This window comes from Oratosquilla oratoria, chromosome 2 (assembly GCF_046742065.1).
Source record: "Oratosquilla oratoria isolate Oo_2021 chromosome 2, ASM4674206v1, whole genome shotgun sequence".
NCBI lineage: Eukaryota > Metazoa > Arthropoda > Malacostraca > Stomatopoda > Squillidae > Oratosquilla > Oratosquilla oratoria.
In genome coordinates, this window is record NC_134778.1 from 3,976,133 (window position 1) to 3,989,056 (window position 12,924).

Below are 12,924 nucleotides of genomic sequence, written 5' to 3' on the forward strand. Positions count from 1 at the left end.
GTGAAGCATAGCTCTCAAAGACTATAGTCAAATATTCAACGTTTTCTATATAGTTCAAATTTCTACAATTGATTTTACATTGCATATCTACCATAGCTCTCAAAGACTATAGACAAATATTCTACTTTTTCTATATAGTTCAAATGTCTACAATTTATTTTACATTACTTATCTACCAACTTCCAATAGAATTAAAAAAATAGCCTCCTTCCTTGTAGAAAATGCCCTTCTTCTCCTCCTCCTCCTCTTCCTCCTCCTTCTATTTCTCTTCTCCTTCCACCCACACGATATAATCAGTGTATAGTTTGTATATAGTCAGTATATTGGGAAGTTTAGTATTCCCTGTACGGTCCAAGACCATTTTTTTTTCTGGAGATTTACCTCCAACAAAGATGAGTGTTGATCAATTTTGATTTTTATTGTCCTTCCCTCCTGCTGTCCTCTTCAGATTCATCTTTTACAACTTCGTTCAATCCACTACTTCTACGGTTTATTGTCATCAAGAACAGAAGCGCTGGTTATCGGGAACAAAATTCAATGAATCTCATCTCTTGCCCTTCTCTACCTTTCTCCTTCTCTCCTCCTCCTCCTCATCATCATCTTTGCCCTCTCCTCCTGTCCCTCTCTTCTCCCCCTCTCCTCATCTCTTCCCTCTTCTCCTGTCCTCTTCTCCTGTCCCCTCTTCTGCTTTCCTTCTCAACTCTTCTTCTGCTTCTCTTTTCTCTTCTGTTTTTCTCTCTTTCTCTCCTCCTCTTTTCCGCTTCTCATCTTCTCCTTCCATTTTCCTTTCCTCCTTTCATTATCTCCTCCCCTCTTCTTTTCCTCCTCGTCTCCTCTCCCCCTCTCCTCCTTTCCTCCTTTCCTCTTTCTCTCCATCCCTCATCATCTTTTCCCCCCATCCCCTCCCCTTCTCTCCCTCTCCCCCACCCCGACCCTCTCTACACCTCCTCTTCCTCTCTTCTCCTTCTTTCCTCTTCTCCTCTTTTTTCTTGTTCTACCCTTCTCTTACATCCCTCGTCAGAATCTGTCTGCAAGACCCATCAGACCTATATGCTGAGAATACTCACCTCCCAATAGCAACCCATAGTACTTCGTGCTCCTCCTTCTTCTCTACCCCTTGGGAATGTCTGTTCTGTTCACCAACTAAAAGCGTCTGTGACTTGGGTGCACTTTTCACAATTCCTTGGTGGATACAAAGATTCTCTCTCTCCCTCTCCCTCTCCCTCTCCCTCTCCCTCTCCCTCTCCCTCTCCCTCTCCCTCTCCCTCTCTCTCTCTCTCTCTCTCTCTCTCTCTCTCTCTCTCTCTCTCTCCCTCTCCCTCTCCCTCTGTGTGTGTGTGTGTGTGTGTGTGTGTGTGTGTGTGTGTGTGTGTGTGTGTGTGTGTGTGTGTGTGTGTGTGTGTGTGTGTGTGTGTGTGTGTGTGTGTGTGTGTGTGTGTGTGTGTGTGTGTGTGTGTGTGCGTGCGCGCGTGCGCGTGCTCCCCCTAATTGGAATGTCTGATAACACAGGAACGGCTGTTTCGTTCCTTACGACGCCTTTGCACATCAAGTGTTGCGTCTGTTTGTCTTTCTGGTTCTTCTCCCTACTCCTCCAGTTGTGACCTTTTTGTGTTTCTTTTTTGTTTTTTTCTTTTTTCTTTTTTTAGATTATTCCTTTTCTGCCTTTGAGTCGTCTGCGTTTACTTCTCTGCTTGCGTCTGTTATGTGTGCTCACTCTCTCTCTCTCTCTCTCTCTCTCTCTCTCTCTCTCTCTCTCTCTCTCTCTCTCTCTCTCTCTCTCTCTCTCTCTCTCTCTCTCTCTCTCTCTCTCTCTCTCTCTCTCTCTCTCTCTCTCTCTCTCTCTCTCTCTAACTCTCTCTCTCTCTCTCTCTCTCTCTCTCTCTCTCTCTCTCTCTCTCTCTCTCTCTCTCTCTCTCTCTCTCTCTCTCTCCTCTCTCTCTCTCTCTCTCCTCTCTCTCTCTCTCTCTCTCTCTCTCTCTCTCTCTCTATCTATCTATCTATCTCTCTATCTCTATCTCTCTCTCTATATATATCTCTCTCTATCTCTCTCTCTCTCTCTCTCTCTCTCTCTCACTCTCCTCTTTCTCTCTCCCTCTCACTCTCCTCTCTCTCTCTCTCACTCTCCTCTTTCTCTCTCTCACTCTCTTACTCTCTCTCTCTCTATCTCTCTGTCTATCTCTATCTATCTATCTATCTCTCTCTTAAACTCTCTCCTCTCTCTCTCTCTCTCTCTCTCTCTCTCTCTCTCTCTCTCTCTCTCTCTCTCTCTCTTAAACTCTCTCTCTCTCTCTCTCTCTCTCTCTCTCTCTCTCTCTCTCTCTCTCTCTCTCTCTCTCTCTCTCTCTCTCTCTCTCTCTCTCTCTCTCTCTCTCTCTCTTTGTCTCTGTTTCTTTCTCGCGTGTGCTCTTTCTTCTTCTCTCGCTCTCTTTATAATCAGTTGTTTGCTTTTCTTGTTTTTGTGTAGGTTCTTCTTCTCTTTGGGCTTAGTACTTTCCAGCTTTCTGTAAACTTGCTAACGGGGATTTTGAAAATATGTGTTAAAGCGATAATGGCTCGCGCGGGGGTGGGGTAATATAATGGTATAATACGATACGAGTGATATATGATACGGCATATGGTATGATGTGATATGGTATGATATATAAGATATGATTATGTGATTTGTTATATGATATGATATATATCATATACATTAAATATGATGTGATATGATAAATTATATGATATGAAATTATATATATGATATTACATTATATGATTATATGATGTGATACATGAAAACATATGATGACAGCTTGATGATGGAATGGTCATGACATGATAATATGATGGCTTGATGATGTCATTTAATAACATCATGATATGATAATGTAATGCTATGATGTAATGATATGATGATATGATGTAATGATATGATGTAATGATATAGTTTTGTGATATGATGATGATGCGGAGGTGTTGGTGGTGACTATTGTCAATGGATGGTGCTGACTATGACAATCGGGATAGTACTGACATATAATTACAAAGGATTACAAAGGCGGAGCATGCCGACAGCGGACCTTTTGGTCCATAACTAGGTCGGATGCAAAAAAGTATACATATAATGATAATAATGATAATGATAATGATGATGGTGATGGTGATGGTGATGGTGATGATGATGATGATGATGATCACGATGATGATAACGATGATGATAACGATGATGATGATGATAACGATGATGATGATGATAACGATGATGATGATGATAACGATGATGATGACGATAACGATGATGATGATGGTGATGATGGTGATGATGATGATGGTAATGGTGATGATGATGATAACGATGATGATGATGATGATGATGATGATGATGATGATGATGATGATGATGATGATGATGATGATGATGATGATGATGATGATGATGATGATGATGATGATGATGATGATGATGATGATAACGATGATGATGATGATGATAACGATGATGATGATTATAATAACGATGATGATGATTATAATAACAATGATGATGATTATAATAATGATGATGATCATGATGATGACGATGACGATGACGATGACGGACAAACAAACAAATGAAATAAGTAAATAAATAAAAAGGTAAAGTTAAATACTAAACAAACAGAAAAATAGTAAATAATCAAATGACAGGGAAATAAAAATAGATTATAATAAAAGAAATAATAATAAACAAACAGACAAATCATAACAAACAAATAAATAAATAATAAGAAATAAATGGCAGACATTACAGCATCTTGATAATGAATGAATGGTGATGTATGTAATGATAACAAAGAAAATAAATAAAGACAAAAAAAAAAGAATAAAAAATATCCTCTTGTGACTTGATGAAAGTAATGAAATGTGATGAATTCAGCCGCTTGCTGAAACCTGCTCTAGATTCAGTGCCCTTCTCTTAACAAACCGCTCGACCTGATTTCCCTCATGCCGTTAAGGACGATATCAGCGACTATTGAACTTGGGGAGAACGACCAATTCCACAGTTCACAGTGACCGCAGATAGGCTGGGCATTGCCGCGATAATCAAAACTTTATTGGAAAGATAGAGAGGGAGGAAGTGGTCGTAGGCGTCCTTGGGAAAAAAAAAAATCGTACGACCAGATTAAAGGTTTGTTCCCAATCTTTCATCGTTGTGGCTCAAAGTCCGATGATGGTGACGTCATGGGAAGCGTGATGTTGTCGCATTCGTTTAGTCCTGGGTTCGAGTTGCGCAGTCCTCTTCGATTCCCAGCTGTGATCGTTACCTGTCCCGACAGTCCATTTGTATAAAAGGGCAATGATAGTTTAGGTAGTATTTAAGCTCCTACTAGCTTTATCTTCTCGCTATCATTTGTACAGGTTCTATCGAGCTCAAAGATAGACGCAAGAACACAAGTCTGAAGTGGATCTTGACCAATAAAGGCTCCAATTCCCCATAAGCCTATCTGTATTCTGAACAGAATCCACAAAACAAAATCCTCTTTCAAAAGCTATAAAATACCTCACAAAAGCATACATACGTATCAAAGTCCTCCTTTAGGGCAGGTACGTTACTGAATCAGATCTCGTAAATGCAAACTAGGTGCTGTACAACTGTGTTGTTAACATGAGACAAACAAGAGTCTGACTTCGATGTGCATGCTCGGCTGTCAGCTTGCGTTAATACAACCGTGTCGCCAACATGTAGAAAACACGAGTAAACATCATTAAAGTCCTTCGTTTCGTCAAGCTAGACACAAGTTGTCAACATGAACCAAACAAGAGTCTGACTTCGATGTGCATACTCGGCTGTCAGTTTGCGTTAATACAACCGTGTCGCCAACATGCAGAAAACACGAGTAAACACCATTAAAGCCATTCGTTTCGTCAGGCTAGCCATAAGTTGGCAACATGAACCAAACAAGAGTCTGACTTCGATGTGCATACTCGGCTGTCAGTTTGCGTTAATACAACCGTGTCGCCAACATGCAGAAAACACGAGTAAACACGATTAACCCATTAAATCCCAAGTTTTTTTGGTCAGGAATTTCCACGGTTTTCTGTAATCTAAGTAATGTGAAGGGTTATGAGAGACAATATATAGTGGTTTTAATGCTTTATTTCCTGCAGTAAGCTTATAAGAAGCTGTCCTCAAATGAGGACACTGGGATAATATAATAGCTTTGTATAGTGATAATCTGTTAGCAAAGGATACTATAAAGAAAAACATATTCTTCTCTTTTTGTGTGTTTGATGCTGAAAACTTGTAAAAATAAATCTGATATTCTAAAAAAATATGATATAAAGTAACCCAATACAAATAAACTGAATCATGAAAGCCAATATATCATTTTGCATTCACTTTTTGTGATAAGGGGCAAAACATTCTATACAGAGTGTTACATTGCATTTAGCACAATATGTTCTTGGTTTCTTGGAGCAAGGTTTCCTTTGGCACTGTCTTTGTTGTTCCCGTTTTGTAACAACATGGTCCTTTCCGTCATACCTAACATCAGCGAGTTTCGTAGATGGGCCTGGTGCGTTACTTTTTCTCCCCAGTTGCTCTGCCTGCATCTCCCAACTTCAAATAAGGCACACATACTGCTCTTTTGAAGCTTACTAAGTCAAGGTGTTCCTTTCCTTGATGTAGGAATTTATGGATGATCCACGCATTTACAATCATCATGTCTAATACACGTGTGAAGAGCGGCCAATACAACTTCTTTCCCCGTAGAGAAGTTGCGTATTTCCCAGTCAACCAGTCATGGTGATCTACACCTCCCATATAAGCATTGTAGTTGTTCAGAACATTTGGCTGAGGAACATCACCTTTTGCTTTGATATCCCTTTGCCATCTCTTAACCTTTTTGACAGGTTCAATGGTATCATAATTCATTCCAACACAAACACACTTGTTGTCAGACCACCTGACAAAAAGAATTTCTTCATTTGTGTCAAACATATAATCATAGGTGCCTCGTTTCTCTTTTTTCATGATATTTGTTGGCCGTAAAGGACATTTGCTCAATCTGCTTTCCCTGACTGTGCCTGTGGCCTGATAACCGAGATTCCTAAGACGAACTAACAAATCATACCCAGTGAAAGAGTTGTCAAAGAAAACAGAATGAGAATTTGGTACTTTCACTGCCTCTAGCATTCTCAAAACAACCTTTGTTCCGAGTAGCAGGCCATCATTATCATCATTCCTAGAACTCTTGCCACAATACATGTCAAAATTATAGCAGTAACCTGAGGCTCCACATACAGCCCAGAATTTGTACCCAAATCTGATGGGTTTACCTCTCATAAACTGCCTCAATGAATTACGTCCATAGTACTTCACAATAATTTCATGTACAGATATGAATTCCTCAAATATGCCAAACTGCTGAAATTACTCTTTGGCTAGTGACAATAGAGACCTATTTTGAACCCTTTGTCATGTGTATTGTCCTTGGCATCTTCATTATTGCAAAAATGTATAAGACTTTTCACAAGCTGATAACGATTTCTTGACATTGCCCTTTGAATGATTGGGACCCCGAGATCTTCCTCACTTGACCAGTAATATCTCTCAGAAGGAACTTTGTGATATCCAGAAAATAGTAATATTCCAATTAATGTTTTCAACTCATCAACACTGAATGTAAAATCACACATATTTTTACATGAACTTGCATAGTGAACTGTCTCTTTGACAATGTGCTCATAGATGCCGGGAGTCATAAGTTTCTCAAACAGTTCCAGAGGTGATAAAGTATCTAGATTATCTTTCATTTTCTGCAAACAATCCCTGTAATATTCGGAACGCCCTTTGACCTTCCTGTATTCAGGAGTTTTGTGTTTCCATACGGGTTCAGAGTCACAAAATTTGCGTGTTTTTTTTGTGGATGATGTAGCAGCTTTAGCTTTATCTTCAGCATGTTCTTCTATCGGCACTCTATCCACATGAACTTCTAAGGCACCAGGCACATCTTGAACAGATATCTCACCCATTTCATCTTCAGCTATATCCTCCTCGTCAGTCAGTTCATCTACATCCGGTGGTACAATAATCACATCAGCTCTTTCAGCTGTATCTTCCTCTTCTTCCTCATCAAACAATAATTCAAGGGCTCTCTCAAGTGTGAGTGCAGAACGTTGTCTCTTCGCCATATGTGATGAAACAGAATAATATACATAAGTTTATAAAAGAGAATGATCATAATAAAATAAAACAAAAACAAAATAACAATTTATTCTGTTTTTTTTTTTTTTCTTAAATGTTGGCCTGTATTGGCCATGTGAGGGGAAACAGATCCCTCGCACATTGACACTACTATTATACAGTAATTATATAACTACTATAACTAAATAGTTGCACTATTATAATGCACCAACTTTTGAAGCAGTATTCAGTCAGATGTGTTGCCTACAACGATTCGAGCACAAATGACGTATTAGTGGGTGTAGCAGGCACCGTTATCCATGGCATGTTGTAACATGAATAATCAGAGGGAGTCGCAGGTTCTTTTATCGTTGTCCTGTTGTGACCTGTAGTAGCACATGCTTCTATTATATTGTCCCAGTGTCCTCATTTGAGGACAGGCATTTTATAACATTGCTGGCTTGCTGGGTACTAATAATAATTACCTGATATATAATGTACATGGTAAATCAGCGTCTTAGAAACATGTGACAACACCTATAATATCTGTGTCGATAGAGTAGTACTCTGTATTGAAGATGAAATATTGGCTTATTTGTGGCTCAATTTATCCCTGAAATTGGACCCCAACTAAATGCTTTTGTATGCATCAGTGAAACATAGTTTTAACATGAGGTTGTAGCAAAAACATTATAGCTTGTATTTCATGTATCTTTGAGTTATTCTATTCGCTTATTTATGAATATGACAATAATATACCCGGTGTCCTCAAATGAGGACACTGGGACATAATGGGTTAAAGCCATTCGTTTCGTCAGGCTAGCCATAAGTTGGCAACATGTTTCAGGTAGATAAACATATACGGTACGTCCACATATGCTATCAAACATGTAAGTAAGAGGTTTGTAACATAAGGTGGTGGTGAGGGGCTTACGCCAGAAGACGCTAAGTAGCTGCGGCCGAAGCCGTCACCTTTGATCTATGCGCTTGGACTGTTCGAATAGGCAAGTCACTGCTGAGAATCATAGAGGTGCAGGATTCGAGCCCACATTATAACACAACAAGGAAGAATATATATTCCTTGGAGTTCATTCTTTCCCCTCATCTTATTTGTCATTTATGTCTCTTTTCTTTAGTGTGCCTTCCAGTCACCCCCAACGTTACTTTCTACACACATTTTCGAATTGCGAAATTATCTAATAACTACATACATACATATACCAAGGCTTTTCCCCCCTTACTAGGGAGGTAGCTAAAAAGGAAAAGGCATAAAATAATTCCCACCCATTCCATCCCTGAAAACACTCCACACCCCTCCACCCTCCCTCCCATCTTAGCACCTCCTAGATGACGGGTCATCCCTGCACCCTGTCCACTGCCCTGGGTCAGAAGCAGTGTCACAAGACACAGCACATCCACAGCAAGGCCGCTTCATTAAAGTCGGCGACCCCCCTCTCCGTCCCCCCATATAAAGGAAATTATCTAATACCTACCAATAATTTTTTTCTTCCTCTCGATCCTCCTCTTCTTCTACATCTTTGGTATCTTCCTCCATTCATTTCTCCCCTTCCTTCTCTCCTCCCATGTCGCTTAATCTTACATTTTATTATCCTCGTCTCCCTTTCTCCTCTTAATCTTCCCCTCTACTCCTCTCTTCCTACCTATGTTTATCTTTACCTTCCTCTCTTCCCCCTTCTGTCTCCTCTTTATCACTCCTCGCTCTCTCCTACAGTTTTCAGATCTTACGTCCTTCATTTGGTATTTATGTATGTAAGGTCACCTTCCAATTCACCTCCGTACAGTAGAAGTCATCAACAATTCCCTTTACTGTTATGTTTGTTATTGTTTTTTGTTGTCGCTCTTTTTCTTGTTCCCCCTCTTTCTCCGCTCTTCTTTATATGGCCCACTATTTCTGGTCTTCCCTCTTCCTTGTTTTCCTCGCTTCTTCTCTTTCCTTCCTTGTCCGTTCAATGACTTCTCCTACGCACCTTTACTTTGTTTCCTCTCCCTTCGTTATTTCCATATTTTTCCTTTATTTTTTCCATCATTTCCTCTACGCTTTGCTCTATTGGTGCATTTTTCGTCATTGATCCTTAACATACGCCTATACCTCCTAATCCTTCTTCTTCTTTTCCTCCTTTCATTCTTCCCCTTTCTCCTCCTCCTCCTTTCCTTCCTCCTCCTCCTCTTCCTCCTCTGCTCCTCCTCCTCTTCCTCCTCTTCCTCCTCTCCTCCTCTTCCTCCTCTCCTTACTCCCCTTCTTCCTCCTTCTACTCCTTCTCATCACCCTCCTCCCCTCCTCTTCTTCTTCTTCCTCCTCGTCCTCTTCCTCATCCCTTCCTCCTCCTCTTCTTCCTCCTCCTCTTCCTCTTACTCTTCCAACGCCTCCTCCTCTTCCTTCTCCTCCACTTCTTCCTCCTCTTCCTCCACTTCCTCCTCCTCTTCCTCCTTGTACTTCTCTTCCTCCTCATCTTCCTCCTCCTCCTCTCCCTCCTCCACCTACATTTCCTCCTTCTCTTTCTCCTTCCTCCTCCCCTCTTCCTCCTCGTCCTCCTCTTCCTCCTCCTCATCTTTCTCCTCCTCCTACATTTTCTCCTTCTTTCTCCTCCTCCCCCACTTCCTCCTTGTCCTCCTCTTCCTCCTCCTTATCTTCCCCCTTCTCCTTCTCTTCCATCTCCTCCTCCACCTTCTCCTTCTCCTCGTCTTTCTTTTCCACCTTCTCCTCTTTTCCGTTTCTCTTTTACTTTACTCTTTTTCCCCTCTCTTCGTTTTATTTTCTTTTTATTTTATTTTTCTCTTGTTCTCTTTCTCTTCCTCTTTATTTTCTCTTCTTTCTCTTTTGCTTTCTCCCATCTGTTATCTCTTCATCCCTTTTCTCAACATCATTCTTTCTCTTTTCTTCTCTTTTCCTCTCTTTCACGTTCCCTCCTGCTCTCTTTTTCTTTTCCCTCTCTTTATTTAACTTATTTCGCTCTGCTTCTGTCTGCTTGCAAGTCTCCCTGACTGTCTGTCTCTCTGTCCGTCTGTCTGTCTTTCTGACTTTAATAGCCAGTCAATCTGTCTTTCTGTATGTCTGTTTGTGTGATCATCTCTCTTGTTCTGTTACCACTCTTTATTGTACTCTCTTTTCCGGTTACCTACCTCTCCCTCTTTCTGCCAGCCTCTTTTTTTCCTCTTTTTCCTCTTTTTCCTTCTATTTCTCCTACTACCCCTTCTCCTCCTCTTTTTTATTCTTTCCCTCTTCCTTCTCCTCCTCCTCCTCCTCCACCTTTCTTCTTTTCCCCTCCTCCTCCCCCTCTTCCTCCTCCTCCTCCTCCTCCTATACCTGCTCCTCCTATTCCTCGCCCTCCTGTTATTCCTCCTCCTCCTCCTTCTCTTCCTCCTATTATTCCTCCTCCTTCTCCTTCTTCTCCAATTCCTTTCTCCACTCCTCCTCCTCCCTTTATTCATCTCCTTTTCTTTGTTCTCATCCTCATCTACATCCTCTTTCCTTTTCTTCACTCCCTCCTCCTTCTCCTCCTTTTTCTTCATCTCCTCCTCCTCCATCTCCTCCTCCTCCATCTCCCCTCCTCCTCCTCCTCCTCCTCCTCCTCCTCCTCCTCCTCCTCCTCCTCCTCCTCCTTTTTCTGCTCCTCTCTCGATGCAAAGTCCCTCGTATTTCGTGGTCGAACTTCCTTCAGGTCCACCTCCCTGACTGGCGTCCCGACCGTGAAGTCGATTTGCTGGACTTTTTGTCTTCTATTAAGTTTCTCTATTCTCTTTTTCTCCTTTCGCTTCTCTCGTCTATTTTCTATTTTCCTCTTCCTCTGCCTCTTCCTAAGTTACCTGTTTTTCTTATCTTCCTGTCTCCTGTTCTGTCTTTCTTAGATACTTTTTATTCTCTTATGTTTCTATCTTGTCTTAGTTTCCCCTGCCTCACTATCTCTTACCCTAACCTACTTTTCATTCCCTTTCGTCTTTGACCATTTCGAGTTTTCTCCTATATATATTTTTTTTTCACTCAAAAAAAATCAGTTTTGGCTTAAAAAAAAAAAAAATGCTTTCTTATTCCATCCTTCTTGCCACAATTCTCTCCTTTCCAGTATGACGTAGCCCCGACGGATAGAATCGCTGGTTATTGGCAACGAAAGCTCCTCTTCTTCCTCCCTTTCTCCCCCCTCTTCCTTCGTTTGCCTCCTCTCCTCTTTATTGCGTAACTCCTCCTCCTCTTTCATCTTCTCTTTCTCTCTTCTTTCTCGTCTCTTTTCTGTCCTTCCCAGTCCTTCTCCTTCGTTCCTCAGCCTTCGTTTGTGTGCGTCTCACTCCAAGCCTTATCTCATCTTTTTCTCGCTTCAATTTTTCCTCACTCACAGCTCCATTTGACCCATTTTATCTTTCCTCGTCGTCCCTACCTTCACCTACAAGCATTTCCTCTTCTTACGCTTCTTCTTCTTCTATCCTATCCATCCTTACTCTCCTTTTTCTTTACCTCCTTTACGTCTCTTGTCTCCCCTTTGTCTCCTTTATTCTTCTCCTTTCTCCATCTCCTTATATATTCCTTTACGCCTCTTCCTCCTTCAACCATCTTCTTTCCTTCCTTTCCTCCCTTCCTCCATATTTCTCTTCCTTTCTTCCTCTCTTGTTTCTTTCCTCCTTATCTTCCTTCTCCTATTCCTTCCTCCCTTCCTTCCTTCCTTCCTTCCTTCCTTCCTTCCTACCTTCCTACCTTCCTACCTTCCTTCCTTCCTTTCTTTCATATCTTCCCTCCTCTATTCCTTCCTTAATTCCTACCTTCCTCCCTCTCTTCCTCCCTCCCTCCCTCTCTCCCTCCCTCTCTCCCTCCCTCCCTTCCTTCCTTCCTTCCTTCCTTCCTTCCTACCTTCCTTCCTTCCTTCCTACCTTCCTTCCTTCCTTCTTATCTTCCCTCCTCTATTCCTTCCTTCCTTCCTTCCTTCCTACCTTCCTACCTTCCTCCCTTCCTTCCTTCTTTCCTTCCTACCTTCCTACCTTCCTTCCTTTCTTCCTTCCTTTCTTTCATATCTTCCCTCCTCTATTCCTTCCTTCCTTCCTACCTTCCTCCCTCCCTTCCTCCCTCCCTCCCTCTCTCCCTCCCTCTCTCCCTCCCTCCCTTCCTTCCTTCCTTCCTTCCTTCCTTCCTTCCTTCCTTCCTTCCTTCCTTCCTTCCTTCCTTCCTTCCTCACTCACTCACTCACTCACTCACTCACTCACTCACTCACTCACTCACTCACTCACTCACTCACTCACTCACTCACTCACTCACTTCCTCCCTCCCTTCCTCCCTCCCTTCCTTCCTTCCTTCCTTCCTTCCTTCCTTCCTTCCCTCCTTCCTTCCTTCCTTCCTTCCTTCCTTCCTTCCTTTCTTCCTTCCTTCCTTCCTTCCTTCCTCACTCACTCACTCACTCACTCACTCACTCACTCACTCACTCACTCACTCACTTCCTCCCTCCCTTCCTCCCTCCCTTCCTCCCTTCCTCCCTTCCTCCCTCCCTCCCTTCCTTCCTCCCTTCCTTCCTTTCTTCCTTCCTTCCTTCCTTCCTTCCTTCCTTCCTTCCCATCTTTCTTCTCTCCTTTATTCCACCCTTCCTTCCTTCCTTCCCTCCTTCTCTCCTTCCATCCTCTCATTCATCTTCACTGCTCTCTCCAGTCGCTCTCCATCTCTACTCGATTCCCTCTCCCTTTCGTTCCTATACTTCAAATTCACAATTTTGTTCTTTTAGTCATATATTGCATTCACCTTTTTTTCTGCCCTGTAGCATCGTCTTTTTCTTCTTCATCTA

At 41.9% G+C, this 12,924-nt stretch overlaps 1 protein-coding gene across 2 annotated transcripts in view; it reads left to right on the forward strand.

Annotated features, from left to right (window-relative positions):
* Positions 1–12,924, forward strand: part of LOC143036805 (uncharacterized) — a 1,429,357-nt gene that overhangs the window by 229,507 nt on the left and 1,186,926 nt on the right. The window lies entirely within an intron of this gene.